The sequence below is a fragment of the Zootoca vivipara genome, chromosome 3 (assembly GCF_965207765.1).
Source record: "Zootoca vivipara chromosome 3, rZooViv2.hap1.1, whole genome shotgun sequence".
Taxonomy (NCBI): Eukaryota; Metazoa; Chordata; class Lepidosauria; order Squamata; family Lacertidae; genus Zootoca; species Zootoca vivipara.
This window is the reverse complement of record NC_142586.1, coordinates 97,980,608-98,001,690: the sequence shown is the minus strand read 5'-3', so window position 1 is coordinate 98,001,690 and position 21,083 is coordinate 97,980,608. Positions and strand designations below refer to the sequence as shown.

At 44.6% G+C, this 21,083-nt stretch overlaps 1 long non-coding RNA gene across 1 annotated transcript; it reads left to right on the top strand.

The window, feature by feature from the left end:
- Positions 1-701: 701 nt before the first annotated feature.
- On the top strand, positions 702-21,023 carry LOC148686368 (uncharacterized). The gene is made up of 3 exons (XR_015949150.1): positions 702-1,102; positions 18,241-18,363; positions 20,644-21,023. It is a non-coding gene; the product is annotated as an uncharacterized LOC148686368 (long non-coding RNA).
- Positions 21,024-21,083: the final 60 nt, after the last annotated feature.

Genomic DNA, 21,083 nt, shown 5'->3' with positions numbered 1-21,083 from the left:
TGCTTTTTAGATTTTAATTTGTTTGTTTGTTTCATGGAATAATAAAATTGTAGAGTTAGGAGGACCCCAAGGGTCATCTAGTCCAACCCCCTGCAATGCAGGAATGTCAGCTAAAGGCTCCATAACAGATAGCCATCCAACCTTGGCTTAAAAACTCCCAAGGAAGGAGAGTCCACAACCTCCTGAGCTTTTCAAACAGCTCTTAAATCTCAGAAAGTTCTTCCTGACGTTTAGTCGGAATCTCCTTTCTTGCAACTTGAAGCCATTGGTTCGAGTCCTGCCCTCCAGAGCAGGAGAAAACAAGCTTGTTCCCTCTTCCATGTGACAAAGCCCTTGAGATATTTGAAGTTGACTATCATATCTCCTCTCAGTCTCCCCTTTTCCAGGCTAAACATACACAGCTCCTTCAACCTTTCCTCCTTGTTATTGTTGTAAGTCACAATGATATATTTTTGTAGAAACAGAAACTATTAAGTTCAATAATGAAATAAAAACACATTGGCAGGACTCTCCTTTATATGCTTAGCTAAGCCTGTCCTTTTTGCCTGAGACTTTAATAGGAATTACTGGTAATTCTGTCCTTTTAGCTGCTGCTTACCTGTCTATTCAGTTTTTAGGCTGGGCTATTTCATGTGTTGGATTCTCTTCTCAGATTTGTTGTTTAGCACACATCTGGGATTGCAATGTCCATGGATGAGATTGAAACCCCAACATCACCTGTTGAATGTCTGCGTGAAAAGGGTTGGATGCTCTGCTAGCATAAAATGTTTGCAAGCTTAACTCACGTGGATTTTGCATGTGCTTCGCTGAAGGGACTAAGGCTTTTCTGTTTAAGACAAGAATACTTTCAGGTTGCAGGAAATCCCCTCAGATTAGCCTCTCATTTTAGCGAGCCTTGATGTGAAACTTTTGAAGTTTGTAGTTTGGAAGGAAATTCAGCTGTCTCTCCAAATTTGCAATGGGATGCAAAGCTTGCCTTGCTTACTCCAGAGTTTCCCACCCATGAAGGGAAAATAGGGGATCATGGATTGAACCCTACGACTTACCCTCCAATCCCCTGTGGCTTGGCAAGGAAAGAGGAACTCTGAGCCCAGTCTTACAGGTGAGAACAACTCCCCACCCCCACCCCCGGCTGGCTGCTATGCTGAGCTGGAAGCAGAGACGGTACTTGCTGACCTAAGAAAAATCATGGCAATAGTATTTCTGTTCAAAAAAGCCTTAATGAGCTCATGATTGTTGTTGATTTATAGGGACTCATACTCCACCTACGTTTTGTGAGATCTTTTTTTCCTCTGGCCTTGCTTTTGTGCCTTTGACAGCAGCCCAGAAGGTAATGTTATAAAATAAAAAACTAATTTTAACTTGGAAAAATCTGACACTTTAGCAGTCCAATCTGAGGGTCCCTGACTGCTTGTGCCCTTGAGGCAAGTTGATCTCATGATCCAGCCCAAGTTAAGCATTTTTACAATCCTATGTGTGAGGGACAGGGGATATCGCGAAGTCCCTCCCCTCCTGAGTTCCAGCCCATCCCCGAGCGCAGGGGAAAGCAGGGAGAGCTCCATCTCAAGTGGGGAAGCAGGAAGTGGGGTCCGAGGCTCAGACAGGGTAGCGGAGCCAGCGCCCCAGGTGAGACAGGAAGGGGAAAGCAAGGGGGGCAGACCTGTTCCCCCAACTCCAGAATTGCGCAGAAAACGTAGGGGGAAGAGGATGGGTCTCCCCAAGTTGTTATGTTGGAGGAAAACGCGCCAAACGCCATTCGGAGGTTCTGATTCTAGCGGATAAGATGTGTCTCTGTAAATAGCACTGCCTTCAGCACTGTAAATACGCAGCACCAATAAAAAGATAAAATGCAGAGCGGTGTAGAGTCGTTACTCTGAAGTAGCCCACTCCGGCCACTGTGACACTATGGATTTCAGTGGGAGAGAATGAAGCATATAGGTAAATCTTCTGATGAAATCAATAAGACTTAGCTGTTTTTAACTTTAACTTTGGGCAGCTTTGAGTGGGTTGCATTTCCTGTGTCATATCATAGTTTTGATGCCCTATGGCCAAGAGTGGGCAATTTCTAGCGCGGGTGCTAAAAATGAGATAGGAAGTAGGAGTTTGTGTTGCACCTCAATCAGGAAGCTTGTGAGATCTGCTACAACATTGTGGTGGTCTTTAAATAAGGACAATAGCTCATGGTTTGAGGGTGAGGTGAGGTGGTGGTGAGATAAGGTGCAGAACGGCCAAGATTCAATCCCTCGTTTCCCCAGGCAGGGCTGGGAAATGGATAATGAAAAGAAGCTCCTGCCTAAAACTCTGGAGAGCTGCTGCCAGTCAGAGTAGACAGTACTAAGTTAGATGAACCAATGGTCAGACTCAGTATAAGGCAGCTTTTGATGGTCTTGTGCTCATGCTTCTTGACTCTTTTCAAGCACTGAGCAAAACCACCCCAAGTATAGGGACAAATGACACCATCACTTATTCTTCTTTTTTTTATTACTCTCTCTCGCACAAACACAAAAGTTAGTCATCACTCCCTTAGGCCAAAGAAAGGAACCTGTGGCCCTCCAACTGTTGCTGGACTCCACTTCCCATCAGCCCCTGCCAGCACGGCCAATGGTCCAGGAAAATGGAAGCGGGAGTCCATCATCTGGATGGCTGTAGATGACCCATCTCTGTCTTAGGCCACTTGACACAGTGTCCTGTATATCCAATGGAATAGAATGTTGGGAATATGCAACAGACAAAAAAGAGCTCTTCCTCCCACAGCCCATAGCTAACCAGTGGCCTTTGCATCCACATGTTGCAGGGATGGCCCCCAACTTGAATGATTTTCAAAGAGGATTAGACCAATTGTCAGGGACGTGGCCTCCCCAGAGCGCAGCGGAAGAGTCGGCCTCAGAAATTGAGCTAAGCAGACAAGGGGTCCACCCTGCAGATGAAACCTGTTTGTCAGAGTTTAGAGAGGACAGCCCAGCCCTGCTCCTTCCCAGGGAAGAAGCTGTTAGCTCCCAAGGAGAGGAGGAGTTGGGAGTTGGCCAGCGCGTTGCCATCAACCATCAGGTAAGTTAGAGTCTGCGGCTTTGTCTTCTGAGAGTATGGGCGGGGAGAGACAGGCCATCCATTCAGTCCCCATACTAGGAGATGGGAGAAGCTAAGAGAACAACAAAAAGGGAGGGGGAGAAAGGCTGGATTTTGGTGTTCTGCCTGTTGGGGGAGGGACGATGAGTCAGACTGAGCAACTCCTTGTAACAAAAAAATAATAATCCTTCCAGCAGCACCTTAGAGACCAACTAAGTTTGTCATTGGTATGAGCTTTCGCGTGCATGCACATGAAAGCTCATACCAATGACAAACTTAGTTGGTCTCTAAGGTGCTGCTGGAAGGATTTTTTTTTATTTTGTTTCAACTACGTCAGACCAACACGGGCACCTACCTGTAACATGAGCAACTACTGTTAATGAGCACAGGCAGGAAGGCCAAGCTGTGGATGTGTTTCTTCTTGTAAATAAATTTACATAAAACTGCTTGCTTGCCAGAGATTGTTATACCAATCCATGGAGGATAAAAAGTCTGATTGCCGAAAGATTGATGCTTTTGAATTATGGTGCTGGAGGAGACGCTTGAGAGTCCCATGGACTGCAAGAAGATCAAACCTATCCATTCTGAGGGAAATCAGCCCTGAGTGCTCACTAGAAGGGCAGATCCTGAAGCTGAGGCTCCAATACTTTGGCCACCTCATGAGAAGAGAACACTCCCTGGAAAAGTCCCTGATGTTGGGAAAGATTGAGGGCACAAGGAGAAGGGGACGACAGAGGACAAGATGGCTGGACAGTGTTCTCGAAGCTAACGACATGAGTCTGACCAAACTGCGGGAGGCAGTGGAAGACAGGAGTGCCTGGCGTGCTCTGGTCCATGGGGTCACGAAGAGTCGGACACGACTAAATGACTAAACAGCAACAAAGACTCTCAGTGGCTATGGACACCGATGGCTATGTTCTACCTCAACTGCAAGAGGTAGTATGCTTCTGAAAAGTCATTGCTGGAAACCACAGGAGGGGAGAGTGCTGTTTCATGCAGGTTCTGCTGGTGGACTTCCCACAGACATCAAGTTGGACACTGTGAGAACAGGATGCTGGGCCACTGATCCAGTAGGCTCTTCTTATGTTTTTATACAGGTTTTTAAAAATTAATTTATTAATTAAACACTTCCATTATTATGGCACAGTATCCTAAATTCCTTAGTAGTGAATGTTACAGATAAAGTAATTACAGTTCACCATGTTTCGTCACGGGGGGGGGGGGGGAATATATCAGCTATTACGGGAGAACCCTGCTACCGTGTTTCTCATATTATAAGACATGTCTTATATTTATTTTTCCCTCAAAAAAACACACTATGGCTTATTTTCAGGGGATGTCTTATATTGTTCCTCCTCCTCCTCCTGCCATGGCCGGTATTGCTGCTGTGCCTATCACTATGTCTTATTTTCGGGGTATGGCTTATATTCCTTGAATGCTTAAAAATCCTGCTATGGCTTATTTTATGGGTATGTCTTAAAATATGAGAAACAGGGTAGTTAGGAACGCAATATGAAAATAAACATCTTTGTTTCCAGCTACAAAATGCTAATGGCATTTCAGTCGTTTTGCTAAGAAAACTGCACATGGTACTGCATTATAATTTTGTGATTGTTTTTATCGTGCCTGGTACAACACACCAGGAAGGAAAAATAAGGCTGCTGGAAGCTGTCTTACATCTGAGTTAATGAAGCAGCAGGAGTCTTTTTCAGAAGCCAAGATGAAGCTGGAGTTGTTGTTTTTTATTATTGTTCTCGAGCTTATTATATTTAGAGAAGTATATTATGTGTAACCCTCCTGGATCAAGAAGTCCTGGTTCTTTGTAAGCTTCATGAGAAAAGCTGTAAACCATTTGTCCAGTGTGCATTAGTGCCAATGACGGATTTGCTATCAGAAGGAATTCTCCTGAACAAGGTCCAGTCTGGTCTTTACATTAGAATGGAGAGGGGGCGAATGAAAAATATGATGAGCTGCTATACTGTACAATCAAAGCATTCCTTAAATTTCAGTAGAATGGCCTCGCTGGTGCAAAAGAAGAGGTATCCTTTCCTCCAGGGCCAGGAACAGCATCTGATCCCAGTGACCCTAAGTCAGGCATCCCCAAACTGCGGCCCTCCAGATGTTTTGGCCTACAACTCCCATGATCCCTAGCTAAGAGGACCAGTGGTCAGGGATGATGGGAATTGTAGTCCAAAACATCTGGAGGGCCAAAGTTTGGGGATGCCTGCCCTAAGTTCTAGGCCAGGGGTCAGCAACCTTTTTCAGCCATGGGCCGGTCCACCACCCCTCAGATCATGTGGGGGGCCGGACTATATTTTGGGGGAAAAAATTAATGAATTCCTATGCCCCACAAATAACCCAGAGATGCATTTTAAATAAAAGGACACATTCTTCTCATGTAAAAAACACACTGATTCCTGGACTGTTGGTGGGCTGGATTGAGAAGGTGACAGGACCGCATCCAACCCCCGGGCCTTAGGTTGCCAACCCCTGTTCTAGGCCATTTACAGGCAACATCACCAAACACTTGCAGCATTTTTCCAGATCAGGGATAGCCAAAGTGGCACCCTCCTTTTGACACTGGACTACAACTCCCACAATCCCTGACCACGGTCCATGCTGGCAGGGCTGATGGGAGTTAGAGAGTGTCAATATCTGGTGAGCCACAGGTTCCCTATCCTCGATTTAGATCCCACTGCATTCTCCTGCTGAGTGACTTTTGTCTTTTGTGTTGTTGTTGTTGTTGTTGTTGTTGTTATCAGGCATTTTTATCTGCCTCATTATCTTCCAGCAAAAGGAAGCTACAGATCCAACCAAAGCTTCTTAAAAGCCTCCATGGGCTTGTTCCCCCTTCTCTCTTTTTGCTGCTCCAGCTCCAACACTCTCCATCATCTGACAATACCTCAAAAAGCTCAGCCCTTTTTCATTTGTTGCCTCATATAACTTGAATTGACACCAAGAACACTTGGGTGATGGCATGTCTCTTCCTTCCTTCAAAACCCACCTTTTGTGGAAAACCTTTAGAAGAACCGCAACTGGGGCACCGGGGGGGCACAGTGTGCCCCAGGTGCCATGTCTGAGGGGGGGTGACAAGAAGGGACCCTGCGGGGCTCATGGTGGCGTGAACAGCCATTGCGCCGCCGTAGCTGCATGTGGAGGATCCTCCGTTCAAGGCTGCAGCCGCGAGCAGAGGGTCCTGGCAACGGCAGCAAACCGCTATATACAGCACATGTACGCCGCCACACACATGCACTGTACATAATGATGCCCCACATGCACTGTACATAGCGGTTTGCCGGTGGTGCTGCTCAAGCGCCGTACGGACGGCTGTGGGATCCCTCTGTCAATGCTACAGCCGCGAACAGAGGATCCCAGCACCGTCTGTATGGCTCTGGAGCGGCGCTGCTGGCAAACCACTATGTACGGCGCATGTGCGGCTCCGCTACGTACGTCGCATGCGCTGTATGTAGCGACGCCGCACATACGCCGTACATACACCATACATAGTGGTTTGCCGCACCAGGTGTCACGACGCCTTCGTTCACCCCTGGGTCCACCTGCCCTCATGTAACTCAGCCTGTAACTAAACGTAACTTCAGATCTGTTCATTAAATGAACAGTGTGGAAAGCCACTGTGGTGTAGTGGTTAAGAGCGGTAGACTCTTAATCTGGGGAACCGGGTTCGTGTCTCCGCTCCTCCACATGCGGCTGCTGGGTGACCTTGGGCTAGTCACACTTCTTTGAAGTCTCTCAGCCCCACCCACCTCACAGGGTGTCTGTTGTGGGGGAGGAGGGGAAAGGAGATTGTTAGCCGCTTTCAGACTCCTTCGGGTAGTGATAAAGCGGGATATCAAATCCAAATGTATTTACTGCAGTCCAGAAAGTGCCAGACCATTAATAGATACACATGCCACTGAAATAGTCTTGTTCATTCTTTCATTTTATTTGTATGTCACTTTTCCACACACACACACTCATGCTCGAAGCAGCATACAACAAAGGAAACATACATTTCAAACAAGCACTCAGAAAACAATTTCATTATGTCATTGCAAAACATCAAAAATAGTAACAATGTCATAGTAACATGGCTAAACGATAGCCATTTCAATATTATATATATATATATATATATATATATAAATATATAAATATAACAAGATTACTTGAACCACACACACACACACACACACACACACACACACACACACACAGCCATTTAACTCTGCCTCCCCTCCCCCCCCTCCCATGCCTTTGCTGCCTGGCATCAAAGGCCTGTCCATTTCTGCATTTATAGAATGCTGTCCCCAGGGACCTTTTGCCTGGCACCTAAAGATATGTAATGAAGACACCAGGCAAAAACATTCCTCTTCCCCCAGGCCTTTGGCTAATTAAACAATTAATGGCCTTTTAAACCATGGGGTGGGGAGTTATTGTTTTTGTTTATTATTGTGTTATGTATTTTTGTGTTTTTATATTGTAAGTTGCCCTGTGAGTCTCAGATAAAGGGTGGTGTAGAAATGATGATGATGATGATGATGATTGATGATGATGGTGCACAGTGCATATCCTTCTGTAATACAAACAATTTTGTATGTGCGTTTTGGTTGGAGAAATACATTGCACAATTCAGAAAAGTTTGGATTTGTATGGATAGCAGTGTTTTGATTTGAGGATTGTCTTGGGAAGTGTGAATTAAAATGTGAACTAAAATGAATTTGTCTCCCCTTATTTATTATTTCAGCAAAGGCAGCAGCTCTTCATAATTCTTCTGGAATGAGTCTGTGCTGCTGCCTAAGTGCCTGAATTGGCTGCTTCCATGCTATGGCATTCCTTATTTGTACAATATGCTCTATTCTCTCACACACTGAACCTCTATTGAACCCACATTCACCACTGTCCAAAACATAGTCTACATGCAGGTGCAGGCTGCAACTACTTTACATTTTTCTTTCAATAAATGGTCTTTGAAAGTAATACAGAGCACATAAGGAACAAAAACACAGTCATTACTGGAAAGGGGAAGCAAATATTTCCATTGTGAAAGTGTATTACCTCCCAGATTTTATTTTTTAAGAATGACCGCTTCCCCAACATAAAGGGGAGGCGCATTTTGCGCAGTCGCGCGCAGCCCCCCCCCTTGGGAACCCTAGGGCAGACCTGGAAGTTTGGAGGCTGGCACTGCCTACCTGAGGCTGGAGGCTGGAGTCACCGCCCACTCCATCAGCCGACCAATCCGGCCGAAGGGGGCGTGCCAGGGGGATTGGCCAGGTAGGATCAGGTAGGCTTACCTGCACACAAAGAAGAGGAGCCATTCTTGGGAAGCAGCCGACGGATTCAGAGCTTTCCCACCCTCCACTCCCTAACCTTGTGCTTGCTTTACAGGTCCATAGAAGGATAAAATAAATAAAAAGACAATAAAAATAAAATAAAAATTAAAAATTAAAAAATATTTACTTCCACAGGCTTCTTGCTTTTCAGGTTTTCTTCCACAGGCTTCTTGCTTTTCAGGTTTTTCTTCCACAGGCGTACACGCACGCAGGCGCTGCTACGACCGGTCGCTGTTAAAGGGCTGGAAAGGACTTTCCCTGCATTGGCAGGTTTCGCCTTTCCCGTAGCAATTCGTCACAACTTTGGCAGATGCAGGCCTTGGGCGGAATCCTTTAGTCATTTACACAAAGGGGAGGGGCGTGGGGGCGGTGACCCCCCGCCCTATTGCGGCGGCGATAACAGGGTTCCCGTAATCGGGCATCAAGGGGGGGGCATTTGGCGATGCCACTTGGCTGGTTATTGCCCTCCCCCTCCAGCGGCGGCGATCCGGGGGGCGGGCTATCTGCTTGAACATATGTTCTCCAGAGTTAGCCCAACCCCCACTCATGCTGGACAACCCTGAAGATCACCCCACCCCCTGCGGGGGGCTGGGAGGGATATACGCCCAATGCCTGCGCCAAGGTCTTCCTACATCTGAATTTTAATAAAGTTGTGGCCAATTTTTAATCCCATAAATACGTGGTCCTGTGTCATTATTCCACTCGGGGCTGCCCTGGGGGGCTGGGGGGACTCCGCCTGACTGCGCAATGAACAATGCACACTATTAAGACAAGTTATTTTCCCTCCCATCTTTAATGGTTTCCCCATTGTTCCCCATGTAATGAGTGAAATGAAGTTGGAGAATGGCCCTATCAGCACTTTACATTCAAAGTAGCATTATACCTTTATAAGTTGTTATGGTCCCCTGTACCAAGAATTCGGGGTTAAGGGTGCTTAACCTACTATTCTCCTCACAGAGCTACAATTCCTGGAGTTCTCTCAGAAGAGGGATTGATTGTTGAGCCACTCTGGAAATTTTCCAGCAGAGATCGCAATAGGACCTACAAAACCATTTCCCCCAGAACACACCTGTTGCACCCCAGTAGTAGTATTTACAAAATACAGCCGAGCCACAGATTAGAAGGAACAAACTTGATAAAACAGTGTGCTACTACCAAATTATATACAAAACTGAATCTTCTCCACTTCCTTTCTTTGCTTCTGTCACCCAGAAATGAGAATGATGTGAGGCCACTTGTCAAAATTAACCTGTGGAAGATGGAGAAGGGGTCCTTCAGGGGCACAGTTACCCCATTCAGGACTAGGGAGTCCTCCGCACCAGCCAACCCCCTGTCCCCCAAGAACAGTACTTCTGTCTTGCCAGGATTCAACCTCAATCCATTAGCCGCCATCCATCCTCCAACCACCTCTAGGCACTCACACAGGACCTTCACCACCTTCACTGGTTCCAATTTAAAAGAGAGGTAGAGCTGGGTATCATCTGCATATTGATGGACACCCAGCCCAAACCCCCTGATGTAGATGTTAAAAAGCATGGGGGAGAGGACGGAACACTGAGGCACCCCACAAGTGAGGGCCCAGGAGCCTGAACACTCACCCCCCACCCCCACTTTCTGTACCCGGCCCAGGAGGAAAGAGCAGAACCAGTGTATGACAGTATCCCCCAGCTCCCAGCTCCTCTAGACGGTCCAGAAGGATGTTATGATCGATTGTATCAAAAGCCACTAAGAGATCCAGCAGAACTAGGAAACAGCTCTCACCTTTGTCCCTAGCCCACCAGAGATCATCAACCAGTGCGACCAAGGCAGTTTCAGTCCCATGATGAGACCTGAATCCCGACTGGAAGGGATCAAAATGGCTTCTTCCAGGCGTGCCTGGAGTTGTTCAGCAACCACCCGCTCAATCACCTTGCCCAAGAATGGAAGATTTGAGACTGGGTGATAGTTGGCCAGATTTTTTTTTTAAGAAGCGGATTAATGACCGCTTCTTTCAGCGGGTCTGGGAATGCTCCCTCACAGAGGGAAGCATTCACCACCCTGCAGAGCTCATCGCCCAGCCCTTCCTGGCTTGATTAGCCAGGATGGGCAAGGATCAAGGAGACAGGTGGTTGGTTTCACACGTCCAAGCAGCCTGTCCACATCCTCAGGGGTAACGGTAACTTTGGGGACCTTCCAGTGCCATTTGACAAGTAAATGATCCTTCAACAAGGTTATGAGGCGATCCTATGCCTGGGGTTAAGTTACTTTGAATTAAGGGGATTAAGGTTGTAATCCTATATATGGTTATCCAGGGGTAAGTTCCACTAAATCCAGGAGGACTTACTTCTGAGAATGCATGTACAGGAATGCAATGTTACTGCTGAAGAGACATGTATAAGATTCTGTGGTGAAATATTTTGCTTCCACATAGGAAGAAGGTGGAAATGGGCAAAAAGAGCCTCTGCCCATTTTACATGTTGGACAGAAAACACAGCCATTTCACATGACTTTGCTAAAGCAATTAGTGGGTTCCAGTATGCGTAGTAATTGTCATGGAAACCACATCACAAACCACATTTCTGGCCCAGAGTCATTACCCATCTAATAGAAATGGAACAACCTACAAATATTTTAAAATTTGCCTTTGTGGAAGATATAGCCTCTGTATTAAATACCCATCCAGTTCCAACCAAGTCAGACAAATATGTCTCTGTTCCTTTTGCCAGAAATATCCTTTCACATTTATGTTTGACCTCAGCATGGGTACGGATCTCTTTAAAGCATTTCCAAAATCGCACATATGTTTAAGCTTACAAGACCTGGTGTTGTTCAAAGTCAAAATAGAGCTTGGCAGTTGATATAGTCATGATACATATGTGTTCAACTGCCCACTTCCTCCCCTCCAAATGTAGACCTCTTCAAACATTACACGTGTGAAGGCAGCAGGCATAATGAAAGTGGCAGTGTGTAGCAAAAATATAAAAAAATTTTTTTAAAAAAAGTGAATGCAATTCTAGACTGCATCAATAGATGTATCATATCCAGATTAAGTCAAGTAATGGTATCACTCTATGCTGCTTTGGTCAGACTCCACCTGGACCATTGTACCCAGTTCTGGGCACCACAGTTTAAGAAGTATATTGACAAGTTGCAGAGTAGGGCAACCAAGATGATCTAGGGTCTAGAAGACAAGGCTTATAAGGAATAGTTGAGAGAATTGGGTATGTTTAGCCTGGTAAAGAGGAGACTGGGAGGAGATATGAAAGTCATCTAAAGGGTTGTCACATGGTAGTTGGAGCAAGCTTGTTTTCTGCTGCTCTAGAAGGTAGGACCTGAACAAATTGATTCAAATCACAAAATTTCAATTGGAAATTTGGAACAACTTTGGAACAAAAATTGGAACAACTTTCAGATGGTTAGAGCTGTTCAACAATGAAACGGACACAGGAAAAGCTGCATTCGAAAATGTGTATATTCAGAAATATTCACACTAAAACCTTGATGAATTTTCTTTTCAATGTTAATTATTATTATTATCATTTGTACACTAGGATTACATTACATTACAGTAACAACTGAAAAGAACATCAGGAATTGCAAAACTTTACAAACTGTTAAATTAAACAATAGAAGAGAAACCTAAGAAATGCAGGAGTAATTATTTTCCTTGAAACCCATAATTACAATTACTTGAGACGATCCTTCTTTAGAGTGTTTAGCTACATTTCTGTTGATATCCTAGAGAGGCTAAACATTGGATCCATTCAAAAGAAAGTTTCATCACAATTTTGAATGACAAGCAAAAATTACTTTGTGGTTTATTTTTTGGTTACTTTTCCACATTAAAAAAAAAGACCACAAAATTTGACTTCATTCTAGATGGGAACATAGGAAGCTTCCTTGGATCAGACCATTGGTCTAACTAGCTCAGTACTGCCAACTCTGATTGACAGTTGCTCTCTAGGGTTTCACTTCAATTATTATTATTATTATTATTATTATTATTATTATTATTATTATACATTATGTGCTATTTAAGGGACCCAGGTGGTGCTGTGGTTAAACCACTGAGCCTAGGGCTTGCTGATCAGAAGGTTGGCGGTTCAAATCCCTGTGACGGGGTGAGCTCCCGTTGCTTGGTCCTAGCTCCTGCCAACCTAGCAGTTCGAAAGCACGTCAAAATACAAGTAGATAAATAGGAACCGCTACAGCGGGAAGGTAAACGGTGTTTCCATGTGCTGCTCTGGTTTGCCAGAAGTGGTTTTGTCATGCTGGCCACATGACCTGGAAGGTGTACGCCGGCTCCTTCGGCCAATAATGCGAGATGAGCGCGCAACCCCAGAGTCGGTCACGACTGGACCTAATGGTCAAGGGTCCCTTTACCTTTACCTATGTGCTATTTAACCACTTTGCCTAGACTATCCTTTAGCTACCTGAGCTATGTTCCCTCCCCATGTGAGTTAGAAATAAAGTAGGGAAGCACAACCCTGATGTCCTCTGATAGACCCAAGAAATCCATGACCATTAAAATGTCTGTTGAGACCATGTCCCCCCACTCACTGCAGAATGTACCATATGGTGTCCTGATGTCTTGACTCCCCATTTGAACATTCAAGCATCCACTCATTACACTGCGTGACCCCAGCAAATACCATATCTCCCCCAAATTACTTGAAAGACCATCTCCTTCCCTACAGACCCTCTTGGATGCTAAGATTAAGAGAGGCTGCACTCTTGGTTGTTCCGCCACCTTCAGAAGCTCAGGGTGGTGGTGACCTGGGAGAGGACATTATCTGTGGGAGCCCCTAACTTATAGAACTTCCTCCCCACAGAGGTTTGTCTTGCACCTTCATTATAAAGCTTTCAGCAAATCCTGAAGACACATCTCTTAACCCTGGCTTTTGACATTTGAGATGTTTATTTTCAGGACCCATCTTATTTCTATGATCATAAGTCGTTTTAAAATGTTTTAAATACTGAGTTGTAACCCACTTTGGGACTTTAGGGTGACAGGTGGGTGAATAATGAAACTAAATAGTTCACAGTCATAGCTACAGATTGTCTGCAGCTGCAGGAAGATAGTGTAGCACCAGTTCATCGTGGAAGGTTTGCTTTGCAAGCCTAAAAATCTGAAAATGGTCTTAACGTTTTCATTTTCAGGACATAAATGGCTGATGGAAGACAGATCCAGGTATTTTGAGCCATGTGCTTGACTCCTCAAAGCTCAAAAGCTGTTTCCAGTTTTATAAATACATGCAGAAAGCTGAAATGCTTTTTTGGAGGGAAAGAGAAAGGAAATTATCCCTTGGGCTGATATTTTGGCATGGCAAGTTTCAACCAGGAGGAAACTTTACATTACAGCCAAGTTATAAACCCCATAGAGTGAAGGAGTGGTGGAGGAACAGGGATGGAACCTAATGGAGCGGCTGGCACTAAGCTAAGAATATTACTGTTGCAAACACCATGCTAGAACAACAGCATCTCTTGAACAAGAAACTGCCTCTACCTAATCTACAGCAAGATGTTTGGCTTTTCTTTCACGTTAGGAGTTGCCAAAATCTACAAATTGTGTTTAAGAAGAGGGGGGATTATTATTATTATTATTATTATTATTATTATTATTATTATTTAAAGGAAACACTTCTTGAGCTTGAGCCATGCCAAATTAGAAAATATATCTATCTATTCCCAGCGTCCCATGGCACATTAGCGTGACCAAGAAACAGAACTCAGGATGGGTCTATGCATTTAGGGAGCAGTCTTGATTCTAGATGGTAGTGGGATCACCAGTCAAAGGTTATTTCTAAGTGCATCCATCACTTTCTGTCATGTAAATGAATGGTTCCCATTAACCTCATACAGCAAACAAATGCAAACTTTTCAGAGCACTTACCAAATACTGTTTTAATGGGTACAAAACCATTTGTGAGAGTGAATGGCCTGAACCACTCTGGAAGAGAAATTCTAAGGCTCCTTCTTGACCAGTAATGGAGAATGTGTGGTCCTCCAGATGTTGTTGGACTATAACTCTCATCAGCCTTGACCATGGCCCATGAGTTGGTTGAGGTTGATGGGAGTTGAATAACTTCTGGGGGACCACAGGTCCCCCATCCCTCTTAAAGACATAAATACATTCCTATATCTCTACTAACTAACCAATCAATCTACCTAGTTGTCATAAAATCAGACTTCTCTCCCCACCTTCCCCCTCTCTCCCTTCTCCTGTCCCTTCCTATTAATTTGTCCACTTCAGTGAAAACTCAGCACATCGTGCCCATCTCTCAGATCCCTGAGTTTAACTGAAGACTGGAAAAACTGGAAAACAGAGAGAACCAAAACTGACAGATCCTTCCAATCTTAGTCCTTCCAGATGTGGTTGGAATCCAGTTCCCATCAGCTCTAGCCAATGTTCAGGGATGATGGCAGATGCAGTCCAACAACATCTGGAAGGACATAGGTTAGCCAGTAATACCTTCCATAAAGATCTGATTGAAGTCCTATATATAGCTATATGTTGCGACTTAGTCCCAAAACACATGCCCAGATTCCATGTTATGTAACATTTGTTTTCAGACAGTGGTTGTACCAATAGTGTTTCAACTGCCTTCTTTTTAAAGACACACACAAAGCACAAAACCGAAATATGGAAGAGAGAGACAGAAAAAATAAAATGGGAGAGGCATGTGCATGTATTATTATTTTTTTAATGTGGGTCATTTGATTAATGTTGCAGTTAAAGGTGTAAACACATTTAAGAGTTGTAAATTGAATCCTCATCAAGCAGACTAATACTGCCTTTGGTGGTTATGTAGCAAGGCTCAAGGATATTGGCTTCACATAATAGATATTCAGGAGATCACTAGAGAAACTGTGAATGATGACGTAGTAACAATTCTTTTTAATTATTTAAAAGATGACAGATAAAAGACGACCCAGTTGTTCATTATGAACTTGTTGATTTCTGCAAAAGTAGTTTATGCTCACTTTTGGAAACCCCCCAGTGTTCCTGCTATATTGGAACGGCTTGTGAAAAGAGTTGAAATTGTACACATGGAAAAATGAACAAAATCGTTCCCCATAATTCTAGACACTGGTTGACACAAAACCCGAACTAGAATAAGTTTAGAAAGACTGACTTTGTCAGGAATGTTGTGAAACATTCTGTTTTGTTGCTCTCTTCACTTGTTGTTTCTTTTGGGTGCCCCCCCCTTTATTAAAGTTTTGAAAATTTGTTAAATAAAATGTGTTGGGGGTGGGGAAAAATGCATTCATACAGTAAAATAAAATGTTGCAGGTGGGAGTTAAAGGTCGTTTCTGACTATCAGAAACAACCGATTTGGTGTACAGCTCCCCATGTGGTGAAACTTTGAACTGCTGATGGAAGCTCTCTCAGTGTAGAACCTTCAGGCCCTGGACTGAGCCAGCTTCTCAAAAGGTTCCATTTCTCATTGGAACCTTATGGACAGATGTAGGAACATGGGGAAGATGTAGATGTAGGAAGATGGAGAAGCTCTATACAGTCAGCAAAAACAAGACCTGGAGCTGACTGTAACTCAGATCATCAGCTTCTTATAGCAAAATTCCAGCTTAAACTGAAGAAAGTAGGAAAAACCACTGGGCCAGTAAGATACAATCTGAATCAAATCCCTTATGAATACACAGTGGAAGTGAGGAACAGGTTTAAGGATTTAGATTTGGTGGACAGAGTGCCTGAAGAACTATGGGTGGAGGCTCGTAACATTATACAGGAGGCAGCAACAAAAACCATCCCAAGGAAAAGGAAATGCAAGAAGGCAAAATGGCTGTCCAACGAGGCCTTACGAATAGCGGAGGAGAGGAGGCAAGCAAAATGCAAGGGAGATAGGGAAAGATACAGGAAACTGAATGCAGATTTCCAAAAAACAGCAAGGAGAGATAAGAGGGTCTTCTTAAATGAGCAATGCAAAGAAATAGAGGAAAACAATAGAATGGGGAAAACCAGAGATCTGTTCAAGAAAATTGGAGATATGAAAGGAACATTTCGTACAAAGATTACCATAATCAAGGACAAAAGTGGTAAGGACCTAACAGAAGCAGAAGACATCAAGAAGAGGTGGCAAGAATACACAGAGGAATTATACCAGAAAGATATGGAGGTCTCGTACACCCCAGGTAGTGTGGTTGCTGACCTTGAGCCAGACATCTTACAGAGTGAAGTCAAATGGGCCTTAGAAAGCACTGCTAATAACAAAGCCAGTGGAAGTGATGATATTCCAGCTGAACTATTTAAAATTTTAAAAGATGACGCTGTTAAGGTGCTACACCCAATATGCCAGCAAGTTTGGAAAACTCAGCAATGGCCAGAGGATTGGAGAAGATCAGTCTACATCCCAATTCCAAAGAAGGGCAGTGCCAAAGAATGCTCCAACTACCACACAATTGCGCTCATTTCACACGCTAGCAAGGTTATGCTTAAAATTCTACAAGGCAGGCTTAGGCAGTATGTGGACCGAGAACTCCCAGAAGTGCAAGCTGGATTTCGAAAGGGCAGAGGAACCAGAGACCAAATAGCAAACATGCGCTGGATTATGGAGAAAGCTAGAGAGTTCCAGAAAAAGGTCTACTTCTGCTTCATTGACTATGCAAAAGCCTTTGACTGTGTCGACCACAGCAAACTATGGCAAGTTCTTAAAGAAATGGGAGTGCCTGATCACCTCATCTATCTCCTGAGAAATCTCTATGTGGGACAAGAAGCTACAGTTAGAACTGGATATGGAACAACTGATTGGTTCAAAATTGGGAAAGGAGTACGACAAGGTTGTATATTGTCTCCCTGCTTATTTAACTTATATGCAGAATTCATCATGCGAAAGGCTGGACTAGATGAATCCCAAGCAGGAATTAAGATTGCCGGAAGAAATATCAACAACCTCAGATATGCAGATGACACAACCTTGATGGCAGAAAGTGAGGAGGAATTAAAGAACCTTTTAATGAGGGTGAAAGAGGAGAGCGCAAAATATGGTCTGAAGCTCAACATCAAAAAAACCAAGATCATGGCCACTGGTCCCATCACCTCCTGGCAAATAGAAGGGGAAGAAATGGAGGCAGTGAGAGATTTTACTTTCTTGGGCTCCTTGATCACTGCAGATGGTGACAGCAGTCACGAAATTAAAAGACGCCTGCTTCTTGGGAGAAAAGCAATGACAAACCTAGACAGCATCTTAAAAAGCAGAGACAATACCTTGCCGACAAAGGTCCGTATAGTTAAAGCTATGGTTTTCCCAGTAGTGATGTATGGAAGTGAGAGCTGGACCATAAAGAAGGCTGATCGCCGAAGAATTGATGCTTTTGAATTATGGTGCTGGAGGAGACTCTTGAGAGTCCCATGGACTGCTAGAAGATCAAACCGATCAATTCTTAAGGAAATCAGCCCTGAGTGCTCCCTGGAAGGACAGATCGTGAAGCTGAGGCTCCAATACTTTGGCCACCTCATGAGAAGAGAAGAATCCTTGGAAAAGACCCTGATGTTGGGAAAGATTGAGGGCACTAGGAGAAGGGGACGACAGAGGACAAGATGGTTGGACAGTGTTCTCGAAGCTACGAACATGAGTTTGACCAAACTACGGGAGGCAGTGCAAGACAGGAGTGCCTGGCGTGCTATGGTCCATGGGGTCACGAAGAGTCGGACACGACTAAACGACTAAACAAAAACAGGAACATGGGAGGACTTTCTGTTCCAGTGGAGCCTTGCTTGAGCAATATGATCATTGTGAACTCTGTCTCTACATTCTTGGGTATTTTTCAGTCATTATGTCTACCTGACTCTTTGATCCCACCTCCTGATTCATCCTGTCTTGATTTGCTTGTTTGTTCTGACTTCTAGCTTTCTCCTTCATCATGATGCATAATTTGTCATCAGTTTTTGATTTGCTCTTCACTCCTGACTCTTGTCATGTCCCATGTTCCTGGTCCACTTCAGACTACAGCCCACAGCTCAGTCCTGACGGTGAGTGGGATAAGATTAAGGTCAGCGTTGAGGAACCAGTGGTCATTTGACTGTAATGACCATCATCCTAGTCATGAGAGATGGTGAAAACAAAATAAAAAATTCCTTCCAGTAGCGCCTTAGAGACCAACTAAGTTTGTCATAGGTGTGAGCTTTCGCGTGCATGCACACTTCTTCAGATACACTGAAACAGAAGTCACCAGACCCTTATGTATAGTCAGAGGGTGGGGGTGGGGGTATTACTCAGAAGGGTGGTGGGAATGGGTGATTGGCTGATAGGAGTGGTGAACCTGTAGATGACTGTTAACAAGTTTTAACAACTGTAATTGGTCTTGCAGGGAAAAGCAAGGGCTGAGGTGCTAAAGAAAGCTTTATCATGTATAATGAGATTAGAATCCAGTGTCCCTATTCAGACCAGGTCTCTCCATGGTTTTAAGCTTGGTAAAAAGGTAAAGGTAAAGGGGCCCCTGACCATCAGGTCCAGTCGTGTCCGACTCTGCGGTTGCGGCACTCATCTCGCTCTATAGGCCGAGGGAGCCGGCGTTTGTCCGCAGACAGCTTCCAGATCATGTGGCCAGCATGACAAAGCTGCTTCTGGCGAACCAGAGCAGTGCACGGAAATGCCGTTTGCCTTCCCGCCGGAGCGGTACCTATTTATCTACTTGCACTTTGAGGTGCTTTCGAACTGCTAGGTGGGCAGGAGCTGGGACCGAACAACGGGAGCTCATCCCATTGCAGGGATTCGAACCGCCGACCTTCTGATCAGCACGCTCTAGACTCTGTGGTTTAACCCACAGTGCCACCTGGGTCCCTTTTATGCTTGGTAATGAGCTGCAATTCAGCAACTATTGTCAGGTCCCATGGTGATGAGAGATGGAGTCCGGCAACATGTGGTGGGCTATGGATTCCTCACCCTTGGTTTAAGAGGTCTGCTTTAAACAAAACAAGGAGGAGGAGGAGGAGGAGGAGGAGGAGGAGGAGGAGGAGGAGGAGGAGGAGGAGGAGGAGGAGGAGGAGGAGGAGGAGGAAGTAGTTTAGGTGATTATCTTTCTGTTCAGATTATCATTCTTCCATTTGTGAACTTGTGAGCCGCAAGATTTCTTCATTTTAACTTCATTGTATAACATGTAGCATTTGAGGTGCAAGACTAAGACTAAGAACAGAAAAAGAAGGTATGAAGGGAAATAAAAGTTCCAGAGTTATGCTGCAGTGATGGAGACCAGCTTGGTTTATTTCAGTGGGGTGGGAACCTTTTCAGTCTGAAGCTATGTTCGTTCCTGGGGAGCCTTCCAGTGGCGTGTGGTGAAATTTTTCATAGGGCCAGAGGCGCCAGCTTGTGAGGGGGATAAGGGGCTACGTCATGCATGTGGCATTGTGATGTCCTGACGTCGCGCACATGAGCACCGTGCCTCCCTTCCTAAACCGGTCAGAAGCTTCCCGGGCTTTGTGAAGGAGGTACCAGGGCTCTGACAGGATTCTTGAGCCCTCATGCCTCCTTCCAAAAGCCGGATGGCCTTTGGAAAGATGGCAGGATGGATCTTGGACCCATTGGAGCCTCCCTAAGTTGGGCAAAAGCTTCCTGGGCTTGGGAAGGAGGCACCAGGGGAACATTTAGGGGACTAGCCTAGTCTTCTTAGTCCAATGACCGCACGCCTCTGGGACTTTCTAGGTTCTAGTCTCATGGATGGATGTAAAGGGAGGCCAATAACTACACTTTCATTTCTATTAATGAACACACTGGATCAACGGAGGAAGAGAGTTGTCATTGCTAAGTTGAAAAGCAGTTACTGAAATCTTCATTCACTATTAAGGGTGGACAAATGTATTCATTTCAGTTTCTCATCCCCCCCCCCCAAATCTGAAGTTCCATTCTCTATACTTTCCCACACCCTTGTTCTCTTATAACGGCAATGGGACCCACCTGAGGTTGTTGTTGCTCCTTTTTTAACATGTATTCAGTGGTTTTGTGTTGTATTTTTATGTTGCGAACCTCCTTGAGATCCATGGATAAAGGGTATAATAATAATAATAATAATAATAATAATAATAATAATAATAATAATAGATATGCCACTCATTTTTTAAAAAAAAAATCTCTAAATGGTTTACACAAAATGGTACCATCATGTTAGTCTTCTGGCATGTTGCCTCTTTCTCTTTATGACCCTAATGCTGTAACCTTTATAGGGATTGCTGAACCTTTATATAGAGGGTTGCTGTCAGAGATGACTGTGGGAACATTCTCAGACCAGTCACTCATTCTCCTCAATTCCATTGCAGGGCTCCCTGGTGCAACATTTCATGGACTCTGGCTGTGTCTCAGATCCAGAATTTGTAGCCCCGAGGGGCTTGTTCCTTAGCTTCCTTTTCAAACTCGCCTGACCCTTTCTGCAGCTTGGCTTGCAAGTCATGCCTTACCTTCTGAAGGGCCAGATTAGGTGCTCGATGGACCAGCTAATTGCACCTAAGAGATGAGCTGCTGGTCCCACATTACAGCATATGGCATAAGATCAACATGCTTCATATCCTCTGCTTTGCAATAATGCTTCCCCACCCACCCACCCCCCATTAGGCTTGGTTCAGGCACAGTCCTTACCGGACCACTCTAATGATTCATTTCCAGAGGATATAGCAGTTGCTTAACAGAGTCATTAAGCAAAAAAAAAAAAAAAAAGGTGGGGTGGGGAAGAGGGAGGAAATAACCATTTGTAAAAGTAATT